Here is a 26,814-nt window from a genome sequence, read left to right as displayed (position 1 = left end):
GTTCAGGGCTGGTAAGGTAAAAGAGCTTTGAACTTTAGTAATTTAGAATAGGGTAGGGCATTTTTTTTATTTTGGGGGGCTTTGTTATTTTATTAGGGGGCTTAGAGTAGGTGTAATTAGTTTAAAATTGTTGTAATATATTTCTAATGTTTGTAAATATTTTTTTATTTTTTGTAACAGTTCTTTTTTATTTTTTGTACTTTAGTTAGTTTATTTCATTGTATTTATTTGTAGGAATTGTATTTAATTTATTTATTGATAGTGTAGTGTTAGGTTTAATTGTAGATAATTATAGGTATTTTATTTAATTAATTTATTGATAGTGTAGTGTTAGGTTTAATTGTAACTTAGGTTAGGATTTATTTTACAGGTAAATTTGTAATTATTTTAACTATTTTAGCTATTAAATAGTTCTTAACTATTTAATAGCTATTGTACCTGGTTAAAATAAATACAAAGTTACCTGTAAAATAAATCTTAATCCTAAAATAGCTATAATATAATTATAATTTATATTGTAGCTATATTAGGATTTATTTTACAGGTAAGTATTTAGCTTTAAATAGGAATAAGTTATTTAATAAGAGTTAATTTATTTCGTTAGATAAAAATTATATTTAACTTAGGGGGGTGTTAGTGTTAGGGTTAGACTTAGCTTTAGGGGTTAATCCATTTATTAGAATAGCGGTGAGCTCCGATCGGAAGTTTAGGGGTTAATAATTGAAGTTAGGTGTCGGCGATGTTAGGGAGGGCAGATTAGGGGTTAATACTATTTATGATAGGGTTAGTGAGGCGGATTAGGGGTTAATAACTTTATTATAGTAGCGCTCAGGTCCGCTCGGCAGATTAGGGGTTAATAAGTGTAGGTAGGTGTCGGCGACGTTGTGGGGGGCAGATTAGGGGTTAATAAATATAACATAGGGGTCGGCGATGTTAGGGCAGCAGATTAGGGGTACATAGGGATAACGTAGGTTGCGGCGGTTTACGGAGCGGCAGATTAGGGGTTAAAAAAAATATGCAGGGGTCAGCGATAGCGGGGGCGGCAGATTAGGGGTTAATAAGTGTAAGGTTAGGGGTGTTTAGACTCGGGGTACATGTTAGGGTGTTAGGTGCAGACGTAGGAAGTGTTTCCCCATAGGAATCAATGGGGCTGCGTTAGGAGCTGAACGCTGCTTTTTTGCAGGTGTTAGGTTTTTTTTCAGCTCAAACAGTCCCATTGTTTCCTATGGGAGAATCGTGCACGAGCACGTTTTTGAGGCCGGCCGCGTCCGTAAGCAACTCTGGTATCGAGAGTTGCATTTGCGGTAAAAATGCTCTACGCTCCTTTTTTGGAGCCTAACGCAGCATTTGTTTGAACTCTCGATACCAGAGTTAAATTTATGGTGCGGCCAGAAAAAAGCCTGCGGAGCGTTAACAGCCCTTTTACCGCCGAACTCCAAATCTAGGCCTAAGAGTTAATTAATTTTGTTAGATTAAAATTATATTTAAGTTAGGGGGGTGTTAGTGTTAGGGTTAGACTTAGCTTTAGGGGTTAATACATTTATTAGAATAGCGGTGAGCTCCAGTCGGCAGATTAGAGGTTAATAAGTGTAGGCAGGTGGAGGCGACGTTGTGGGGGGGCAGATTAGGGGTTAATAAATATAATATAGGGGTCGGCGGTGTTAGGGGCAGCAGATTAGGGGTACATAGGGATAATGTAAGTAGCGACGGTTTACGGAGCGGCAGATTAGGGGTTAATAATAATATGCAGGGGTCAGCGATAGCGGGGGCGGCAGAATAGGGGTTAATAAGTGTAAGGTTAGGGGTGTTTAGACTCGGGGTACATGTTAGAGTGTTAGGTGCAGACGTAGGAAGTGTTTCCCCATAGGAAACAATGGGGCTGCGTTCGGAGCTGAACGCGGCTTTTTTGCATGTGTTAGGTTTTTTTTCAGCCCCATTGTTTCCTATGGGGGAATCGTGCACAAGCACGTTTTTGAGGCTGGCCGCGTTCGTAAGCAACTCTGGTATCGAGAGTTGAAGTTGCGTTAAATATGCTCTACGCTTCTTTTTTGGAGCCTAACGCAGCCATTCTGTGGACTCTCAATACCAGAGTTATTTTAAAGGTGCGGCCAGAAAAAAGCCAGCGTTAGATACGCGGGTCGTTACCGACAAAACTCTAAATCTAGCCGAGTGTTCTTTTTTATTTTATTTAAAATGAGAACAAAATCATTCAATCTAGCATAGAATAAGAAACTGTAACTATCCCAGTAAATTGACAATCTAAACGTAATGCCAGACTACAAGCTGTAAATTCAGGCAAACTAGAGCATCCCTTAAAGAAATGACAGTTTCCCTTAAAAAATATTTTTGTATTAATGTTCTTTTTGTTTGTTTTTTAGTAAAACTTGATATTGAGAGTTGTTAAAGAACATATTCCTTAATACAACATGGCACATATTGGATAATATACTGAATGAATGTTGTTAAAATCAGGTTTACTCTCAGTTTGGCAGAGTTGCAGTAAAAGCAAATATTATTTGTTAAGGTTCTGCACAAGTGTGCGAAATAGTAAGACTTTGTGACATTTTCCAAACTTACTGTCTCAACATAAACACACTGGTTATAGAGGTATGATAGGACACTGACAAGCAGTTGTACTATTTTTATGGTTCATCTAAAGCATGAATATAAAACTCACAAAGTAAACAGTAAAACACAAACGTACTTTGTAAGTCCTTAATCATTTTAAACAATTTAGCCCCCCCCCCCCCAAAAAAAAGGTTTCTAAGAAAATAATAATATAAAAACTGATATTAAACACAAAGGGCTAGATTACAAGTGGAGCACTATAAACAAGTGGCTGGTTATTGTTATACCAAACTCAAAGTAGCAATTAGCGCTCCAAATTTTTTCATTTAAAAAAAAAAAAACTGCAAAGAGCAGTTATGAGGGGTTAAAGTTGGCGGGTGCGGGGTGTTAGAAAAAAAAAAACGGCACTCGAAAGGGCCTTTACATAGCGGTCTATGCAAACTACGTGTTCCCTGTAAAATATATATGTACAGTATATGCTTATATATTTATGTGTTAATATGTGTATATACACTTCTTAACACAGAAATATATATAAATATAATTATATGTTCTGGGTTTTTAGACTCCAGACCAGAGTTCCTGCAGGACTAAACTCTGAGTATGATTTGATCAATTATTGGAAATGATTAACTAACCAACATAAATGTTTATACATTTATCTTTTCAGTCTATAAATGGACCCATTGAGTATTGTACCCATACATATTTACAATATTCACAGTTTTTACGATTAGCAACTTTCCTTGCACAATACGCACTTATATATTTATAGCAATATTTTGAATAGGTTTTGAAGTATTAAGGATATATGTTCCATCCATCTATTTATATACAGGTAAAACTCGAAAAATTAGAATATCGTGCAAAAGTTCATTTATTTCACTAATGCAACTTAAAATGTGAAACTAATATATGAGATAGACTCATTACATGCAAAGCAACATAGTTCAAGCCGTGATTTGTCATAATTGTGATGATTATGGCTTGCAGCTCATGAAAACCCCAAATCCACAATCTCAGAAAATTAGAATATTGTGAAAAGGTGCAATATTCTAGGCTCAAAGTGTCCCACTCTAATCAGCTAATTAAGCCATAACACCTGCAAAGGGTTCCTAAGCCTTTAAATGGTCTCTCAGTCTGGTTCAGTAGGAATCACAATCATGGTAAAGACTGCTGACCTGACAGTTGTGCAGAAAACCATCATTGACACCCTCCATAAGGAGGGAAAGCCTCAAAAGGTAATTGCAAAAGAAGTTGGATGTTCCCAAAGTGCTGTATCAAAGCACATTAATAGAAAGTTATGTGGAAGGGAAAAGTGTGGACGAAAAAGGTGCACAAGCAGCAGGGTTGACCGCAGCCTGGAGAGTATTGTCAGGAAAAGGCCATTCAAAAGTGTTGGAGACTTTCACAAGAGCCCCCACCCACAGACAGATCCTGGACATGGGCTTCAAATGTCGTATTCCTCTTGTCAAGCCACTCCTGAACAACAAACAATGTCAGAAGCGTCTTACCTGGGCTAAAGAAAAACAGACCTGGTCTGTTGCTCAGTGGTCCAAAGTCCTCTTTTCTGATGAGAGCAAATTTTGCAACTCATTTGGAAACCAAGGACCCAGAGTATGGAGGAAGAATGGAGAGGCACACACTGCAAGCTGCTTGAAGTCCAGTGTGAAGTTTCCACAGTCTGTGTTGATTTGGGGAGCCATGTCATCTGCTGGTGTTGGTCCACTGTGCTTCATTAAATGGATAGTAAACCCCAAAATTTTCTTTTATGATTCAGATAGAACATACAATTTTATACAACTTTCCAATTTAATTCTATTATTTAATTTGCTTCCTTCGCTTGTTAAAATTTGCAGAAAGGTTATCCATTGCTGAAGGGACAACATTGCACTACTGACAGGAAGCTGAAAATATCTATTTAGCCAATCACAAGAGACAAATGTGTGCAGGCACCAATTAGCAGCAGCTCCAACTAGTGTATGATATGTACGTATTCATTTTTTAACAAGGGATACTAGGAGAACGAAGCACATTTGAAAATAGAAGTGAATTTAGAAGTGTCTTAAAATGGCATGCTCTATCTGAATCATGCAAGTTTCATTTTGACTTTCCTATTCCTTTAAGTCCAGGGTCAACGCAGCCGTCTACCAGGAGATTTTGGAGCACTTCATGCTTCCTTCCGCAGACGAGCTCTATGGGGATGCTGACTTCATTTTTCAGCAGGACTTGGCACCTGCCCACACTGCCAAAAAGCACCAAAACCTGGTTCAATGACCGTGGGATTACTGTACTTGATTGGCCAACAAACTCGCCTGACCTGAACCCCATAGAGAATCTATGGGGCATTGCCAAGAGAAAGATGAGAGACATGAGACCGAACAATGCAGAAGAGCTGAAGGCCGCTATCGAAGCATCCTGGTCTTCCATAACACCTTAGCAGTGCCACAGGCTGATAGCTTCTATGCCACGCCACATTGAGGCAGTAATTGCTACAAAAGGGGCCCAAAACAAGTACTGAGTACATACAGTATGCATGCTTATACTTTTTAGAGGTCTGATATTGTTCTACAGGTTTGTACAATCTTGTTTTATTGGTTGCATGTAATATTCTAATTTTCTGAGATTGTGGATTTGGGGTTTTCATGAGCCGTAAGCCATTATCATCACAATTATGACAAATCACGGCTTGAACTATCTTGCTTTGCATGTAATGAGTCTATCACATTTTAAGTTGCATTAGTGAAATAAATTAACTTTTGCATGATATTCTAATTTTTCGAGTTTCACCTGTATGTGTGTGTTTTAGTTATATTGCATATTGTAGCACAGTGTATATGCTCTTTTATGAATATCAATATTTGTATAACTATATTTTTTTCCACTTGCATACTCTGCCTATCTCTACTCTACCAATTTCCTCAGACCTTAGATAGTAACTGGTAACCTACTCCCTCAGTATATGAGAATTTCAATATCATTTACCTGTCTGTATTCAAACTGGTCTGAGGTGCATAAATATCATATTTGTCAATATGACACTCTATATTTTCTGGTTGCGCTATTTCTACCTGTATATGTATAGGTGTTTTCATCATAGTATGAATATAGAGGAGAATTTGATTATTCCCTTGAGCATTTTGGGGAAAGTTTCCCTTAAATTATGTTTTTCACTTACATACATAACCTTTCAATTAAAGTTCAATAATGCTGTTTTGTAAGTTTAATAGGCTCACAGGAGATAGATACCATTAAGGGTTAAATGCGGCACTTAATTAATACACAGTCATTGGTTAGTGGGTAACCTATAAGAAAGCAGGTATGCCTTTAAATAGGTGTCTCAAATGTATTTTATTAGCTATGATTACGGCAGAAGGCCGAAAAATGTCAGCCTAATGCATTTGTTTTTTTTGTTTTTATGTGCAACATGTACCTCCATGATTTTACCAATGGATTACAACAATAAAAGTTTCTTGTTTTTACTTCGCCTTTGGATGCCCCATTCTTTCATCTTGCTTTTCTATATAATCATATAGATATATATTTACAACTTGCTGCCATCGCTGCGCGACTTACCCCCATCGCTGCGCTAGTTCTCCTGCCGTGTCTCACTGTATGAGAATGAGGCACCCATTGGAGCATATGGAAGCACGCTCTTGTGATTGCAATGCTTCTGTGCAATGTGATCTCGAGGTCACATTCGCATTGAACCTCACTTGTAATACCAGCACATATTTGCGTATGCTGGCATTACTAAATTGAGCTCAAATATCGCTTTCGCCCACAATACATTTTATAAGCACAGTATTGAGGTTCCCTCTAGTTATGGGTGCTGCCATATTGAAATCTATCTCTCCATTCCAGTGCTGATGTGTTCTCTCATAACTCTCCTTTAGACACCTGCAGTCTAACCTCGCTTCCAAAATGGCGACAGCTATAAGTAGATGGGGATGCATAAAATGTTTTTAGTGTTTAATGTCCCTTAAAAAATAAATAAAGCCTGAATGTGTTTTATTGTTTATTCTAAAATACCAACATTTTTAACGAGTTACCTGGCATTGACTGTTATTAGCCGTCTTATTGTAGAGAATACAATATAAATGTAACATTACAAAACACACTCTAAGATAACTAGATAGACAGACTTTTTAATTTAAGGCACCTAATTTAAAATTTAATTTTGACTTTAGTGCCCATTTAACTCCTTAATAAATTTGGACGTAGATCTACATCATGCGGTACATAGCCTATCGTACAGCATGACGTAGATTAGATCACAAGCAGTCTCGGTTGTCTAGCATCTGCCTTCATATGGTAGCAGAGCATGATCAGTACTCTATTACCATACGAAGGCAGATTGACAGATCGTTACAGACAGTGAAAAGGTCTGTGTCACTGTCTATAACGATATCCGTTGGTGCTGGCTAGCGCTGTGGTAGGGAAGGCGGGAGGCAGGTGGGTGGCCCAGAGGCGGGAGGATTAGGGATGGAGTGGGAGGGGTTCTACATTGCATTAAAAAAAAATATTGGAGAGAGAGGAAGGCATGGGGCACTGCACTACAGAAAACCGTTTGAGATGAGGGGCTGCACTACTAAAAAATATTTAAAAAAAAATAAATAAATAGCAAATAGTTATAAAATGGGTATTGGCAGACAACTGCATTTCATTGGAAGGTGGGAGGGTTAGAGAGCTGTTTGGGAGGGATCAGGGAGGGGGGACACTAATGGGGGATCCTACCCTGTAGAGAATACAAAATAATTAAAATTAATTAATTTAAAAAGAAAAGCCCTATAACTTCACATATGGTGTTAAGGAGTGTGGGTGAAGTGGGGGGACAAGAACTGTTTGGGGGATTAGGGAGGTAGAAGGTGTCAGGTGGGAGGGTACTACCTTCATTAGAATACTGTTACCCTTACCAGTTAACTAATTAACCCCTTCACTGCCGGGAATTTCAGAAGTGTGTTGCACAGCTGCAATTAGAGGCCTTCTAATTACCAAAAAAAAACAATGGCAAAGCCATTTCTGAAAGCGGGAATCTCAGTGAAGCTTTTAGAACTGTTTGTGTTATGGCTGCACAAGCGGTATGTAAATCATTTCAGCGAGAAACCAAAAGTTTATGAAAAAGTTAACAATTTTTTTAATATCATTGTATTTGGTGGCATGAAGAATACCGAAATGGGCTTAGATCAATACCTTGGGTTGTCTACTAAAAAAGCGAAATACGTAAATGTAAAAAAACAAGGCTCTATTTCTGTTTAAATGGAGTGATAGCAAAATGCTAAAAATTCTCTGGTATTTTAGGCAGGGTTTTCTCTAAAATTCCTGGTCCTTAAGGGGTTAATCTACATTTAAATTCTTAGTGTGTGGAATAAGAACATTTGTACTAAAACATAAAAGCCTAAATAACAAGTGAAGAGCAAAAATATTAGTGCTATTGCAATTAATTTTTGCAATAAAATTCAGTTATTTTTTATTGCTCAAGTGATTGTCTAGGACGCGTTAATATCTGCATGCTGGATAGCACAGGTGCACTAAATCTCTCTCGTAATAGACTTTTATTGGGGGCACTCAGTAAAAATCAAGTCAGATATTGCTTGAGTGAAATGTGAGGGTGCGCTAAGCTGATAGTGGGTAAGTAGAATAGTTCTGTGCTATACTATAAATTATAAGGGATTACTTCAGGTCTTAAGTTATGTATTTTTTTTAGGTTTATGTCCCTTTATAGAATCATTGGGGCTGATTTATTATTGCCTGGCGGACATGATACGATGCAGCGTATCATGTCCGCCAGACATCGCTGAATGCGGACAGCATAAGCTGTCTGCATTCAGCAATGCACAAGCAGTTCTGGTGAACTTCTTTTGAAATGCCGGCCACTGCATATTCGCAGCCAATCGGCCGCTAGCAGGGGGTGTCAATCAACCCAATCGTATAGGATCAAGTTGATTGCTGTACGCAACTCAGAGGCGGTGGATACAGTTAAGGAGCAGCGGTCTTAAGACCGCTGATTCTTAACTCCAGTTTCCGGCGATCCTGAAGGCTCACGCGGAAATAGGGTGAGATGGCCAGATTCAGGGCTTGTTTAATCTGCCCCATTGGATTCAACATGAGGATTTCGACAGAGAATGCAATTTAATAGAAAAAAAAAACAACTTTCCAATTTACTCCTATTATCATATAATTTCTTGTGATATCTGTACTGGGGTATATTCAGGAACATACATGTGTCTTGAACATTATATCGCTGTAGCATTTGCAAGAATAAACAATATTAAACATTGTTGCAAACACTTCTACCATATAGTGCTTGACACCTACATATTCCTGAGCATGTCTAGCTCTACTGAAACAATGGTAGCGGAAAATTATATTAATTTGTCATCATAATTCACAGTCTCATCAAACTTCATACAGATTGTTTAGGTGTTGAAGCCTTTGTCTGGGAAAGAGCAAGTGCAAACAAACAGTTGCAAAAGGATAGCTTTTCATTTTTGGAGAAGTGTGAATGGTTTCCGAGCTACCAGCTTCTATTCAGCATGAGCAAGAGATCATGGCTTATATACATACAGTATACAGTCAGTGATTGGCTGATGGCTGTTCTGTGATAAAGGGGATTGGGAAATTAAAGTACAACCTCAACTTTCAAAGCACGTGTTATCGCATTGTCTTTATATTATGCATGTGTAGATTATACATTTGGTACTGCATTTAATGGCCCTTCAAGAAATGCAGAATACAATATGGTGTTTTGGCAACGTTATCCACATTCAGTTTTCAGTTTATAAAATATTTCCTTTATCAAATTACTTTTGATAACACAGTTATATTACCAAGTTTAATATTAGCTGAAGTAACATAATGACAGTGAGACTGAACAAACAAATACTAGACAACAATGTGAACACTGTGCCCAGGATAATGTGTATGGGTTGAGACCTATGCAGTTGAGGCTGGGGTCTGATTAGTCCAGTTTTAGGGGTCGATTTATTAAATGCCGGGCGGACATGATTCGCTGTAGCGTACCCTGTCAACATTTAACATTACACAAGCATTTCTTGTGAAATGCTTGTGCAATGCCACCCCCTGCACATTTGCAGCCAATCGGCCACTAGCGGGTATCAATCATCCTGATTGTATCTGATCGGGATGATTGCAGTTCGCCATCTAAAAGGTGGCAGACAAGTTAAGGAGCAGCTTCTTAACTTCTGTTTCCAGTGAGCCGGAAACTACGGGTGTAGGTAGCAGCAGCCGCTGCTTATTAAATCTACCCCAATATCTGTCGCTAAGCATAGACATGGAATTATACTTTACTTCCTCTGCACTAAATTCCTAATGTCACACATGTATCTATCCTTAAAAAGCATTTTTACAACTGTATAGTGAGCCCTGGATGAATAAATATGTAGGTGGGCTGGGGGTAAACGTGTCCCTTTCATCTTGGGAGCAAACATGTGATAAGAATCTCCCTCTATCCCTCCCTTCCTTTTTGTTATGGTGTTATGTTGCAGCTCTTTGCGGTGCTTGCTGGATGGATTTAGGGCATTGTGGTCAAAAGAGGTACCTTCTGGGTTGTCCAGAAGAGGTGAGTCTTTCTGGTACGGATGATGAGTTTGGGGAATTATCTTTGGTTTTGGGGCAAACAACGTGGAGAGTTGCTTATGGTTTATTATTATTTAATGCTATTCTATTTTTATATAAAAGTTTTATATATAAGTTTTATATAAAGTTAATAAATTTCAGATGCAGCCTTTATAACTCACGTCTGTTATCTGGGAACAAATTTGGGGGTCAATCTATTGTGCACACACATGCATTTCATACTAGTTTACGTTTAAAACTTTTTTACAAATTTTTTTCATTGCAAAAATTGTTTTTGCATATTTTATTGTTGATAATACATAACAAAAATGTTTGGTGTACACTGTCCATAGGCACATATAACCTGGCGAACATTGTAAAGTACTTTTTTGATAGATAAAAGTTGACTAAAAATGAAAAAAAAAAAAATTAGTTAATTAAATAGACTATTTAAAATAAACCAGAATTATTGCAGGTGATGTTTCGAGGACAAGTGAGGTTGAGCCCAAAAAAGGCAATAAATCCCACTTTATTTTTACTAACACTCCAGTAAATGCATTCTTATTTTATAATATATATATATATATATATATATATATATATATATATATATATATATATATATATATGTGTGTGCATCGAGAGAGAGAGAGATATGTACTGTATATATATATATATATATATATATATATATACAGTATATATATATATATATATATATATATATATATATATATATATATATAGTGAATACTATAATAATATATTTCAATTTATCTAAATTCTATACAATGGCTCATATTCATCATATACAGTATATTAATTGACTAAAGATAAAACATATAACAATTCTGAATAATATGAGACAAGCATTATAAAGATCATTATCTTTTTCTCCCCAATTCATAAACTGATGGAAAAATACTATACTTCACATTGTGATGTTATTGCAATGTATTAAACTCTGTAGGTTTAACTATCTTCAGCATGACAAACAGCCCATTATATCACAGCCATCTTTAATGAGTCAGGGAAATATTATTTATCCCCTTTGGAGAATCTTTCAAGGAAAAAATGCAATCAAGATACTAAAAAGAAACAATAGAGAATTGAAGAATGTTGCCAAGGAAGTAAGATGTGTGCCAAAAAAGCTGAACTTAACAGATTCTGTAAAACAGCTTTGGTTGATAAGTAAATTAAATGATAAATTAATAAAGCTAATTTAAATTCTTAACAGGTTTTTGTTTAAATAAAACTTCTTCAGTTCAATCATAGGGCATCTATTGAGTGAGTGTAGAGGCAGTGACTTACTGTATGAAGCAGTTAACAATAGAGTGCAGTTTGTAATAAAGAAAATTAATATATTTCATGTAATATGTGAGAACAACTGAGCAATTTTATTTCAGGTGGCAATTAAATCAGAAAGAAAAGATTTATTCAGTTTTTGTCACCTAATCTGCAATTTATTTTGCTGGTTCATAGTGTCATCAACCTTTTTGTCAACAATATTTTTACTTTCTATTTTTTTTATTATTAATGTGTACCCTTTCACTGTGAAAAAGGCATGAATGATTTCTTAAGAATGGAGAATATTTACATTAATTAAAATCCCTTAATAAAGTACAACAATTAACAAAATAACAGCAATCTCTTTACAATAAACGAGAAGTTTTCTAATTATCACACACATTATAAAGGTGTATAAAGTGTTGTCAGGACTTAGACCCTCAGGAACCTATCAAACACACTCTCTCAGCTAGCTTTTACTGCTACTCCTGTATCTTTAAAAACCTCTGCACTCAAATCAATTGCCCTATAAATAGCCAGCTGCCCTTCACTCATTGCTTGGTATTGGTTGTATTCGCCTGTCTAAGCCTTCCTGATTGACCTGATTACTGCTCCCCCTTGGAGTTATTGAACTTTCAGTTGTACCTTCTTCGTGCAGCTTTGCTACCTTCTGGCTGACCGGCACTCGCTCTGACACTCCGGATCCCCTGCTTAGCTTGCTGCCGGAATTTCGGATCAATCTGCAGTGACATAACACGCCAACTACACGGAACATCTCGGAGCTCTGGTAATCACTCTCAACTCCTGACCGCTTTTCCTCTCAAGGCAGCTTACCTGACTACCGAAGGCAGTGTCTCCTCATTTCGTATTCCTGTCTCTCCAGGTACTAGCTAGTTCATGTTTGTTACGATATTACTATACATATAGATATATTGATTCCACCACTTGCTGATTAGTTCAGCCTTTACTCATATATGAATCAGTTATCCTTCTTGTGCACTTACCTTATGTTCATATTATATGATGTGATTTTGCCAACAACGTTGTTTTACTCTGAAGGTTCGTAGTAAGTGGCTCTGCTGAATTGATTTGGTGATACTCTCACAGGTGGCAGCTATAGTGTCATAACTCCTACTCTCCCTTTAAAATACCTAGCTATCCTGATTATTAGGGGTTCTACATTACCTCATTGGTAATTAATGTAGCTCCCTTATATCACTGTGCTACAAATATATATAGATAGATAGATAGATAGATAGATAGATAGATATCTCAGCAGCTTTGGTTTAACTTTAGCTATTGTCTTCTTAGACATCCTAGTGTGCCTGACAGACCTGACAGTTGTAAAGGTTAAGCCTTTACCGTCATCAATTTCTATCTTGTTCAGAGGCTTAATTACAGGGGCCTCAGAAGTATTAGTTAAGAACAGGCCCTCACCTCTATGGGACACATCTGGTCTTGCAAGCAGTGGAGGTGTGAATACATGGGGATCTGGTGAGGCCAGGGTTCCAACTGCATCATACATGTCCATTCTGTGTGCCTCCCTGTAAATTAGGGCTCATTTAATGATTGCCATATGGTTACAGGTTTTCCAAGATGGCTACCACAGTGTTGCTATTCAAAAAGTACAGTCACCATATTTGTAAAGGAAGGCTGCAAGGTTGCATATTCTGTGGCACACAATAAGGGGTAGCATAACTCACAGTCAGAAAGAAGCAGCTACTTTCTTCTTCTATATTGCTGCCAACACAACTTCTGCTTATTGCAAACAGTCAGAAATGGTGCTTTGATACTGGGGGAGCAATCTATAAGCTTTGTGCTGGGGCCCAGTTAGGTCTAGTTATGCTTGTGATCTGGTTAGAGTACTTGGTTATAATCTACTTAATGCACATACAGTATATATTTTACCTGTTATATGAGAACAGTTCATAATTGTATTGCATCTTTATACTACATTTTAAAGGGGCATAAAGTAGCAGCTATAAACCTGTATTTAAAATGTGTCTGCTTTAAAGGGACACTAAACACAAGTTGTAAACTAAATCATTATAAACTGTCATATATAAGAATACTTTTGCAATGAAAACTGCAGCTTTATTTTGTAAAATTAGTATTTTGTTTAATGTTTATTTTTTTCACTCATTTCCCTGTTCCCCAGAACAAAATAACACTTGCTAACCAATCACAAACTAATATTTAGATATAGCACAAACTCTGTTTGCACATGTGCAGACTGGTGTAGCCTGCACTCTTGTATTCCCTTAAAGGGATACTAAACCCATTTTTTTTAATTTACTCCTATTATCATTTGTTCTTCGTTCTCATGCTATCTTTATAGATAGCAAGAGAACAAAGAAAAATTGATAATAGGAGTAAATTAGAATTAGTTGCTTAAAATTGGATGCTCAATCTGAATCATGACATAAAAAATGGGTTTAGCATCCCTTTAAGGTGGTTTAGCACTGATACAACTTGGTTACTATTACAAAGAATGGTTTTCCTACTGACAATCCACCTTTTAAAAGCAAGTCACACCATAGAAGCGTGGGGGGAGAGGGAAAAGTAAACAAAAGCTCACATAAATTGCCAAGCATGCTCTCCAATAAGCACCTGTGCACTTACACATATTAATTGATTTTTAAAAATGCAGCCTTTTAAAGAATTTCACATTGCAAACTGCCTTGAAATACTATGCTGGGAGTGTGTACTTACATGTTCCATTATATAAAGTAGAATTGAATAATTGACAAATACACAATAAGAAGACAGCATACATTTATACTGTGCACTTTTGCACATGCTTAATAGGAGCAGGAGCCTCAGAAAATGGGCATTTAAAAAATGTGCCTGTTTTGATAATGGAAATATATTGAAAAGTTTTTTTAAATGACATGCTCTATCTGAAACATGAAACTTTAATTTTGACTTTAGTAGCCCTTTAAAGGGACACAGAACCCATTTTTTTATGTTGTGATTCAGATAGAGTATGCAATTTTAAGCAACTTTCTAATTTACTCCTATTATCAATTTTTCTTCATTCTCTTGCTATCTTTATTTGAAAAAGAAAGCATCTAAGTTTTTTTGGTTCAGTACTCTGGACATCATTTTTTTTATTGGTGGATGAATTTATCCACCAATCAGCAAGGACAACCCAGGTTGTTCACCAAAAATGGGCTGGCATCTAAACTTACATTCTTGCATTTCAAATAAAGATACCAAGAGAATGAAGACAATTTGATAAAAGGTGTAAATTAGAAAGTTGCTTAAAATTTCATGCTCTATCTGAATTATGAAAGAAAAAAATGTGGGTTCAGTGTCCCTTTAAGTAAGCTAATGTGTGTTAGTATAGTCATATATGCAATAGAGGTTTTAAATTAAGAAAAGGTCAAGGATGAAATCCGTGTGTATAAGTACGCCATTAATGCAAAATGCCTAGTATTTATTAAAATACATTTATAAAATAAAAATAAAAATAAAAAAAATATATTACTTACTAATGAGCCAGCAGCACTACACAAAATGCATAGGTTGCTTTGCTACAGAAAAGTAATTTTTAATTCTTTAATGTATAGTAATACTTTGTTATAATTACGTAATTTGCTTGTTGTTTTTAAGCACTCTCTTTGTAACTCAGTCATGAATGTGCCAGGAGTAGGCAGAATTATGTGATGCCTTCATTTTATCACGAATAAGAGGCCTAGATTCAGTAAAGAAATATTCATAAAACAAATATCTCACTAAAAAAACCTAACTGAAGTATAGTGACAAATCACATCCATGTCTCTATAATGCCCCAGAGTACCAAGTCATGGTGGGGCTGGGACTAAAAATAGGCGTTTTAAGGCAAAGCAGCTTACTTCCTTTTGTTATTTAACCATACCCTAAAATTGACACTTACATATTTCTGTCACAGTATTTTGTAAATTGGTTGTCATTGAAGAGAGAAATAACACACAGAGACACCCACCCATATACGCAAACTCCAGGCATCCACAATCACACAAAAACAGGCACCCACATACATCTACAGATATCGTCAAGTGGAGCTGTTTCTCAGTTACTGTAATCCTTCTACCTTGGTTAGTCCACACCATAGAATATGCACTTGTGTGGCCTTCTTGGGATAAGCATAAGGCTATCCTACAAACTAGATAAGCCTGTGATAAGCATAAGGCTATCCTACAAACTAGATAAGCCTGGGATAAGCATAAGGATATCCTACAAACTAAATAAGCCTGTGATAAGCATAAGGCTGTCCTACAAACTAGATAAGCCTGTGATAAGCATAAGGCTATCCTACAAACTAGATAAGCCTGGGATAAGCATAAGGCTATCCTACAAACTAGATACATTTATACTTTTAGGAAATATCAGGCATAATTTTGGGCCTATGGTTCTTATCAAGTGTGAGGCTTTCTGAGTTGTCACAGTAAGCAGGACTGGTCCTGACCTGGGTCACAGACACAGCAAGGCAATGAAAGGCACGGCATGGCTGGTCCTACTTCATGCACAAATAATGCTGGTGACTGGGCATGGTTAAGGCAACAAGCTCAGGCCCATTACTGGCACCGGCCCACTGGGCAAATGCCCTTTATGCCCTATACTCTGTCTGAGCCTGACACCACTGGCCAGCTCCTAGAGAAACATTTTCTTCCTAACAATAAAAATTGCTTTGTAATATGTCAAGTGTTACTTGGTGACATGCATTGAAGTTTACAAAATCATTTTCCTCTTAACTTTAATTTGATTTTCCTCTGTTTACTCTATAATGCACATTAAAAAAATAAAAAGGCTATAGCATCCAATATTATTATTTACAATTAGAAGTGTAGAGTTCAAACACTGTGTTCTTTTTATGGTATATTTATGATAAACCATCAACCCCTAGAAATGTAAAAATTAGGATTCAGCTGGGATCCTGTCTTAAAGGGACAGTCTAGTCAAGATGAAACATTCATGATTCAGATAGGGCATGTAATTTTAAACAACTTTCCAATTTACTTTTATCATCAAATTTGCTTTGTTCTTTTGTTATTCTTAGTTGAAAGCTGAACCTAGGTAGACTTGTATGCTAATTTCTAAGCACTAAAAGTCACCTCTAATCTCAGTGCATTTGGATAGTTTTTAACAGCTTCAGGGCATTAGTTTGTGTGTGCCATATAGATAACATTGTGCCCACGCCTGTGGAGTTACCCAGGAGTCAGCACTGATTGGCTAAAATGCAAGTCTGTCAAAAGAACTGAAGTAAGGGGGCAGTCTACAGAGGCTTAGATAAAAGGTAATCACTGAGGTAAAAAGTATATTAATATAATCATGTTGGTTATGCAAAACTGGACAATGGGTAATAAAGGGACTATCTATATTTATAAACAATACAAATTCTGGAGTAGACTGTCCCTTTAAAACACTATAGTTTATTTTTCTTTAATACATAGGAAATGTCAAAGGATAGAAAGTAGAAACTATACACATAATACAAATTCCAGCACCCAAAGTTATTTCACAAAAAAAGCGTAAACGTGATGTGTGGCAATTCATGACATGTAGCATTGTCTGTTTAGCATGATTCTATGTCCATGTAGTCCCATATTACCAAATGTAAATACCAAAACTAGTCATGGACACGAATAAATATTTTAATATTATAGACTTGGAAATAACTCTCATGTCTAAAGAATACATTCTCCAGAGAAATAGAGGTTAAATAATATATAAATATGGGCCACCAATATCTAATTGAAGAGCTAAAGGATAACACAAAACCATAAAATAGTTAGAAATGTGAAGGAGATGTGTGCAATGTAAAATTAGCTAAGCATAGGTTCATATTTGTTTTAGGGAATTCCTGTTTACTCAGAAAGCAATCAGAAAAATATTTCAGTAGAGAATAGTGACTGTAAATTCAATAAGGTAATTTAGGGTGAGATTGGATAGGAAAATATTTAGCTAAAGGAAATGGTGGGTTAAAGAAGGGAATTGCTTTTTTTGGCTGACAACAAATACATTTTCTTTGCTGAGGGCGAAGGTTATGTTTGAAATATTCTTATGGTACAAAGCTACACACTGGGTAGACTGAGACTATTTGATAGATACTATTCAGCTCTACAAGCCAAGAGATTGAGTTTGTATCACACGTTCCTGTGCAGCTATGTAACTGTATGTACTAATTACAATTAAAGGGACAGTCTACACCAGAATTTGTATTGTTTTAAAAAAAATAGATAATCCCTTTATTACTCATTCCCTAGTTTTGCATAACCAACACAGTTATATTTATACACTTTGTACCTCTTGTGATTACCTTGTATAAAAGCCTCTGCAAACAGCCCCCTTATTTCAGTTCTTTTGACAGACTTGCATTTTAGCCAAATATAAAGAATATTCCAGCCTCCAATTTCTTTAAAAGACCTTTATTTCATATAGGGTCCTGAGTAGAAATTACAATGTTGTAATTTCTACTCAGGACCCTATATGAAAGCTCTTTTAAAGAAATTGGAGGCTGGAATATTCTTTATATTTTGATTGACTGGGACCTGGCAAGTCCTTTATTCCGTGCCCCACTACAAACAGAGAAGGTGTGCTGTTTTTCTAACTTTTTGGTGATCAAGATTGCATTTTAGCCAATCAGTGCTGACTCCTAGGTAACTCCTCATGTGTGAGCATAGTGTTATCTATATCACACACATGAAGTAACACCCTCTAGTTGTGAAAAACTGCCAAAATGCATTCAGATAAGAGGCGACCTCCAAGGTCTAAGAAATTAGCATATGAGCCTCCTAGGTTTAGCTTTCAACTAAGACTACCAAGAGAACAAAGCAAAATTGGTTATAAAAGTAAATTGGAAAGTTGTTTAAAATTGCATGCCCTATCTGAATCATGAAACTTTATTAAAATATTTCAGAATTCTTCCAATCATATAAATATTTACCTTTTTTTGTAAATACATAACATAATGCAACCCATGTATTATTCTTTCCAAACAATTTTGATTTGTTCCATAGTAATATCTAGGAATGTGCAGCACTGAACAATTGGTTTCTGAATGACTCAGAATAAATAGTCTAAAAAATTAGTTTTTTAGAATATTCGTGCACGGTACTATTTGCTTTGTTTAAAATTAAATATTGAATATTATTTGAGATTTACATAATATTTTTTTTTAAACTAATGTAAATGTTATTTTATTGAGGTGGCACAGTGTCACCTGTTGGATAAATACTTACCTATAGCGAAGTGGGTGCCACAATAATCTGACCCTTCTTCACATAGTCCATTGCCTCATTAATAGGAGGAAGAGTGTGGTGGATCCCAGACTCTATGCTACAGGACCTTCTTCTTTATCACAGGCTCCGGGAGCCAGCTGCTTTAATCCTCCTATTAGAACGGCCTTGGACTCTGTGAAGGTTAAATTAGTGTGGCCCCCACCAAGCTTCATGTAAGTATTATACCTTGTAAAACATAACTTTAAGGACAAAGAAAATATACTAATGCATTTAATTAGTATATATTCATTATTCTTTAAAGGGATAGTCTACACCAGATGTTTTATTGTTTTAAAAGATAGATAATCCCTTGATTATCCATTCTCCAGTTTTGACTGGTTGTGCACATGCTGTAGGACTGCTAGAATTGTCATTCAGGTTTTAGGTTAGAAAAAGCAGAGTGCGGGAGTGCGCTCTGCTTACATTATATATGGTGTTGGCGGCAGTCATGTGATTGGCTGCACTGTCTGCTCTCACAAGAGAGAATAAAAAAGCCTAAGGCTATGGTAGGTGCCACTATGAGTAAGGCAAACGTATTTAGGGTGCAAGAAAACAACTTGCATAGATGTTTCTGGGGTCTGCTTGGGTTTAAATGCTTTTAATACATTGCAGAATGAAATACCATGTTGCTATCCCTTTAATAAGTTTTTAGAGCAAATACATGCTGCAGTGTTGAAAAGGTTAATAAAACTAAAATGAGAAGCACTATTAATTATGGTTCACGTGAGAAATTAGATATATAATTAGACAAGTCATCCAAATTAACAGGGGATTCATTATACTCCGAAAATAAATAAAATGTAGAACCATCGACACATAGAATATGACCCTTTCTAACCTACAGCAGCTGATTTTAGTCTTTGCACCACCAATAAAAATAGACACCCATAAATATCCAATTAAAAATGACTTTGTGGAATACACGTAAGGGTTGTTCATATGATCATAATTAAACCCATTGTATATAATTATGCAGCAATTGCTTAATTACTTCTAACTCTTTTTGTTGAAGAACAGGGTAGCAGATTTACACAGTAACACTCTTTTAATTTATTTTGTAATTTCCATTGTCCTATTTTTGGCCATCAAAAGGTGCCACTTTTCAATGAAAACTACTTAATGTTCACACGTTAAGTATATTCCTTTTCAATTTTAAAAGGTAATGATCTAACTTCTTTTTAATGACCTGCTATCAAAAATTACTACAAAACAGATTTGGTGATGTTTATTAAAATTAAAAAGCAAGAAAGATTAATGCCATATGGATTTACAAGAAATGCTCTGCTAGTTTTCAAATCTGCTTATATTTTATATTCATATATATGTATTGTTTTATAGTCGTTTAAGTACAAACCTGTAGTTGTGAGTGTTCTGAGAAAAGAGTGAGGTCAGGTAGAGACAGGAGGTCCATTGGCATAAAAGGGTAGCCATTGGACTTGGCTTGTTGAAAAGGATGGGCAATGATGGCTATTTTTTTTTAATCTTTTTTTACCTCTTCCTTAGCCCAATAAGGCAAAAAGAAGACAACTGTGTGTATTTTGCTACCCATGCTCCCCCTAGAACCCCCATTAAGACTGTTTAAATGGTTGGAGCTTACTTTTGAAATAAATATGGCATGCAAAGGTCATTCTGAGGAGGTAGATCTAAGTAAGTCATTCTCATAATAGGTAGAGCTCTTAAAGACCATTTATGGACATACAAATAGCAACTTTACTGCTGCAAGGCTTTGAGTAATCAAGGTTCACTATTAGTCTGGCAACCACACTGGAGGTTAGGAAGTGCTAGTGGCCTTCATCATTGCAAACCCTTTAGTAGTCTCATCATAGTGTTTTGTTTTCTGATATCAAGGTCAAGAGTAAAGCAGGGCAGGACTGTAATGGAATATGTGGCACAGCTATACTAAATTTCTTCTTTTGCCTCCTGATAATAACAGAAACAGAAATGCACCTCATACTCATTGCGCTTTTGCATATAAACATTAATGTATTAGGAAAAAATGGACCTACAGAAGAAAATGTACGTATGTAGAATTAAAAGGAAACAGGCTCTGTATGGCATTTTGACCATGAGTACATTTATGCTAATTAGGTGCTAAAGTATTCTTAAAGAGTTAGCCACCAATCAGCAAGTGCTACACTGTTGCTGAATCAAAAATAGGCCAGCTCCTAAGTTTATATTCTAGCTTTTTAAAATAAAGATACCAAGAAAATTTGATAATAGGAGTAAATTAGAAAGTTGCTTAAAATTGCATGCTCTCTCTGACTCTTGAAAGTTTAATTTTGACTAGACTATCCCTTTAAGGATAGATACATGTGTGACATTTAATTTAATGCAGAAGCAGTGAAGTATACTTGCATGTCTATGCTTAGAGACACATTAAAACTGTACTGATCAAACCCCAGCCTCAAATGCATGGGTCTCAACCCATACACCTGATCCTGGGCACAGTGTTCACATTGTTGTCTAGTATGTGTTTGTTCAGTCTCACTGTCATCATGTTATTTCAGCTAATATTACATTTGGCTATATAACCATGTTATCAATAGTAATTTGATAAAGGAAATATTTTATAAACAGAAAACTGAATGTGGATAGCGTCGCCAAAACACCATATTGTATTCTGCATTTCTTGAAGGGCCATTAAATGCAGTACAAAATGCATAATCTACACATGCATAATATAAAGACAATGCGATAACACGTGCTTTGAATGTTGAGGTTTTACTTTAATTTCCCAATCCCCTTTACAGAACAGCCATCAGCCAATCACTGACTGTATACTGTATGTATATAAGCCATGATCTCTTGCTCATGCTGAATAGAAGCTGGTAGCTCGGAAACCATTCACACTTCTCCAAGAATGAGAACCAATCCTTTTGCAACTGTTTGTTTGCACCTGCTCTTTCCCAGACAAAGGCTTCAACACCTAAACAATGTGTATGTAGTTTGATGAGACTGCTCTATCTACATTTAAGAAAGAAATCCCTTTAAGCATTTAAGAATGTTTGTTTATTCATGTATTGAAGACCTGAAGAATTTCATATGCCTTTAAAAAATAACCTCTATAAGTTTTTTAGAATATACTGCTGCATATAATCTACCAAATGTTAATAACAAACAAATTTAGCCAAACCCTCTTTCACATTTACATAGTACAATTGCCTTAAAGTTACCTCCTAACCTTTTCAATATCCTGCTCATATTTCAGTTTGCAAATAATTTCTGGTTTTAAAAATGTTGTGTTTGTTCAGCCTTTCAATAATACGGAGCTTGTGACATTCCATCAATTTTAAATGTCATACATTTATTTATTTTTTGATTCTTTCTTTGCTTTTCCCACAAACAACCACTTTTAAAAAATCAAATTGCCTTTTTTTTTTTTTTTTTTGCTGAAATATTAGCTAGGGAAATATATCTTCCTGACATCAGTAGGGAGCATTTTAACTTTATTTCATTTAAAAAAATAAAAACAGCATATGCTAGATTTATAATCGCTGCCCTATTTTATTAGACAGAGATGCTAGGAAAATCATATTGTTAAATGTAATAAGATCAGGGTTTGCTTTTTTGCACCTGGGAAAACGAGCAGGGATTCTGCAATGTTTTTTTTTTCTCAACCTTTTATAAACTCATGCACAGATTTTCAGAACTAAAGAAACAACAATGTAAAATAGAAAATGCAGTTAATAAGTAGTCATTACAATATATTTCATTGTGTTTGCACAAGCTTAAAGTGATGACCTGCCAAAATAAATAACATTGTTACCTAGGTGATAAACTAACCAAAATGAATAATTTAATGTATATAATGGAGATTTTTATGTGAAATAAATCGTAAACACTTTGAGTTAGATCCTATACAAGATGCTATTGAGGTCTATAAGAACTATTATTATGCATTATTTGTTTTGGTGTTTTTTTTTTACTCGTTTTTCAAATTCAAAGCTAACACAATCTATTTGAAAACCTTGTGATAAACCACTTACTACAAGCATTCAAATGCATTTGTGCCTTACTGTCATTGACCTCTAGCAAACACACTCTACGCGTAGATGAACCTATGAAATAGACAACAAGAGCATAGCCGCATATAAAAAAAGAAATAAAAAAGAGATGTCTAGTTTTAATGTAAATCTTCCATATTAACAACCTGGAAAATGGCCTGCAGAATTAACAGACTAGTAGAAGGTTGATTGATTTTAAATTTATTGACATATAAAAACATTTTCATTACTATTATTATTAGCATCTAAGAGTAAAGGTATTTACTGTTTTACCCATCACTGAATATGTTCTGTGCAGAGTTAATTTAAACTGAATTTCAATTCATTCCAATAATTGAAAGCCATTGTATTATTTGAAGTGGAAGACAAGTCTTTTTCCACCTATTAAACATGAACGTTATGACCTTATTTATGCAGTTTTATGTTTCCATCTTTACCGATAGTAACATCTAATCTGTTTATATGATTCATGTATTTAATTTATGTTTCTATCACCCTATTTAGTCCAACTGGCCATATAATAGATCTGTTCATGTAACCTTTATGCCTATCGTGTTTTTTCATATATCTGTTCCTTTGTTTATCTACAATGTATTTTTATACTTGGGATATCTCTCTGTAATTAATCTGTCTAATTTTTATGTTTTTTAGAACAACTTTTCAACTATCTAGGAATTAAAATGAAATCCTAACCATCTAATTTATATCTGTTTTTAAAGTATATGAATTATATTTATCAATCTATCTGTCTCTTTATCTATCATCTATTTGTGTGTCCGTCTTTTTATCTATCATCTATCTATCTATCTATCTATCTATCTATCTATCTATCCATCTGTCTTTCTGTCTATCTATCTATCTATCTATCTATCTATCTATCTATCTATCCGTCTGTCTTTCTGTCTATCTATCTATCTATCTATCATCTATCTGTCCGTCTCTTTATCTATCTATCATCTAACTGTCTGTCTGTCTCTCTTTATCTATCTATCTATCTATCTATCTATCTGTCTATCTATCTATGTATCTTTTTGTCTATCTATATGTCTGTCTGCCTGCCTGTCCATCTGACTTTCTTGGGAAAAGGGTCTTGTATAGTCCAGGAGTCAGGCGAGGCAGATGCTGTTACACAGCTAAATTATTTACACGTTAAAAGTTTGATCTTGCCTGCTCTGTTTCAAATTTGCAGTTTATCTACAATTGTTTTTCTGAGATAAACATTCACATGGGGCAATCTTGGTAAATCTAAATAATAATAATAATAATAATAATAATAATAATAATAATAATAATAATAATAATAATAATAATAATCAACATTAGAGGATGCATTTTAAACAACTTTCTAATTTACTTCTGTTATCAATTTTGCTTAGATCTCTCTTAGTATCCTTTGTTAAAGAGTAATCCTAGATGAGCTCAGGAGCTTGCACATATCTCTATCCATCTGGCTAAATGTGAAAGACACCCTATGGTAGCAGTGTTTGCAACTATGTATAACTTTGTTGTAAACACTGCTGCCAGGTGGCTAAAGACATGAGCATTCTCCTGAGCTCATCTAGGATTACTCTTTAACAAAGGACACCTAGAAAACTAAGTTAAACTGATAATAGAAGTAAATGGAATGTTGTTTATTATGTCATGCTCTATCCAATCACTTTAAAGGGACATGAAACCCCAAAAAATTATTTCATGATTCAGATAGAGAATACAATTTTAAATAACATTCCAATTTACTTCTATTATCTAATTTGCTTCATTCTTTAGATATCCTTTATTGAAGAAATATCAATGCACTTAGCTGAGCCAATCACACGAGGCATCTATGTGCAGCCACCAATCATCAGCTACTAAGCCTATCTAGATATGATTTTCAACAAAGTATATCAAGAGAATAAAGCAAATTAGATCATTGAAAGAAAATTGAAAAGTTATTTAAAATTGCACGCTCTTTCTAAATCATGAAATAAAAAATTGGGTTTCATATTTTGATTTTACTGTCCCTTTAAATCTAATTCTTTTTTTAAATTGTTTCCGTTTTAATGGTTTCATTGGGTATCTACAGCACTGGCCAGTTTTATTTGGCCAGAATTTACTCATTAGGTTAAAATATATAGGAAATATCACTAAAAAAAACAACAACAAACCCCCCACCAATTTGTAATTTGTAAGAGTATGAATTAGACTGTACTACTATCATTTTTTGAAGAGAAAACACAAAAATATTGTTTCCATTTATAATCCTGAGCAACATTCTCCATATAAGTGTGTGGGGGTCACAGATATATTTTTGAGCTAGGTTACACAGGAAACAGAATACTTTCTAATTGTTTAATGTATTCATTTTATTACACATCAATGAACCCTGGATGTTTAGTGGGGGCGCATGACCATGTGTCCTTGGATGTAGGGGAGGAAGATTTAAAAACAGGTAGGTTGCCTAAAGCTTTACCTTTGACCAAACTTGTGTGGAATATGAGATGATAACTTTAAAATAAGTATGTAAGATGACAACAGTCAAGATACCAATGATGCGTTTGGGGGATTCTGTGGCTGCTATAAACCCTATGTCAATATACTAGCACTTTGCAGCTGCCCTGATCTTACTAGTGCAAATCAAGGAGAGAGTTACCCAATACACTCTTGATATATAAATCTATAGTCAACAGTTTGCACCAAAATGATGTTCTGGACATCCCATGCAATATACCCTGCTTGTGACCTCATTCATTGCAATGAAATAAAGAGATCAACAAGTTTTGCTTGGTGAACATGTCAAGAACACATAAGAATATATTTAGAAATACAATATGGTCTCTCTGAAGCTGTGCATATAGAGGGGAAAAGGAAAAACAGAACCCATTTAAGTGAAAAATGAATATCAACAGAAAAGTCATCAGTAATATTAGTGTGTAAGATAAATAGATCCTAATATTTGCATATATGGAGCCTCAGTAAGGTTAAAAAAAATCCTTTATTAGAAAATGACATCATGACAACTGTCACAGTTCACATAAGCATTGTCGGACACCTCTGGTTTCATGCCCCCTGATGCGTTTCGCTGTTCCCTTTCTCAAAGACGGCCGTCATATGCAAATAACATATAATAATTGATATATATTTATTCCAAAAACTCAGAGTGAGAGAAGGACTGTGGGCTTAGTGGATTAGACCACGCAAGCAAACTTAAAGGGACACTGAAGTCAAAATTAAACTTTCATGATTCAGATAGAGAACACAATTTTAAACAACTTACTTCCATTATGTAAATGTGCACAATCTTTATATATATATATATATATATATATATATACACTGTGTGCAGAATTATTAGGCAAATGAGTATTTTGACCACATCATCCTCTTTATGCATGTTGTCTTACTCCAAGCTGTATAGGCTCGAAAGCCTACTACCAATTAAGCATATTAGGTGATGTGCATCTCTGTAATGAGAAGGGGTGTGGTCTAATGACATCAACACCCTATATCAGGTGTGCATAATTATTAGGCAACTTCCTTTCCTTTGGCAAAATGGGTCAAAAGAAGGACTTGACAGGCTCAGAAAAGTCAAAAATAGTGAGATATCTTGCAGAGGGATGCAGCACTCTTAAAATTGCAAAGCTTCTGAAGCGTGATCATCGAACAATCAAGCGTTTCATTCAAAATAGTCAACAGGGTCGCAAGAAGCGTGTGGAAAAACCAAGGCGCAAAATAACTGCCCATGAACTGAGAAAAGTCAAGCGTGCAGCTGCCAAGATGCCACTTGCCACCAGTTTGGCCATATTTCAGAGCTGCAACATCACTGGAGTGCCCAAAAGCACAAGGTGTGCAATACTCAGAGACATGGCCAAGGTAAGAAAGGCTGAAAGACGACCACCACTGAACAAGACACACAAGCTGAAACGTCAAGACTGGGCCAAGAAATATCTCAAGACTGATTTTTCTAAGGTTTTATGGACTGATGAAATGAGAGTGAGTCTTGATGGGCCAGATGGATGGGCCCGTGGCTGGATTGGTAAAGGGCAGAGAGCTCCAGTCCGACTCAGACGGCAGCAAGGTGGAGGTGGAGTACTGGTTTGGGCTGGTATCATCAAAGATGAGCTTGTGGGGCCTTT

General features: G+C 35.6%; 1 protein-coding gene across 1 annotated transcript in view; it reads right to left on the bottom strand.

Annotated features, from left to right (window-relative positions):
- Window positions 1-26,814, bottom strand: part of DIAPH2 (diaphanous related formin 2) — a 2,325,141-nt gene that overhangs the window by 1,903,616 nt on the left and 394,711 nt on the right.

This window comes from Bombina bombina, chromosome 1 (genome assembly GCF_027579735.1).
Source record: "Bombina bombina isolate aBomBom1 chromosome 1, aBomBom1.pri, whole genome shotgun sequence".
NCBI classification, from domain to species: Eukaryota; Metazoa; Chordata; class Amphibia; order Anura; family Bombinatoridae; genus Bombina; species Bombina bombina.
This window is presented reverse-complemented; position numbering and strand designations above follow the sequence as displayed.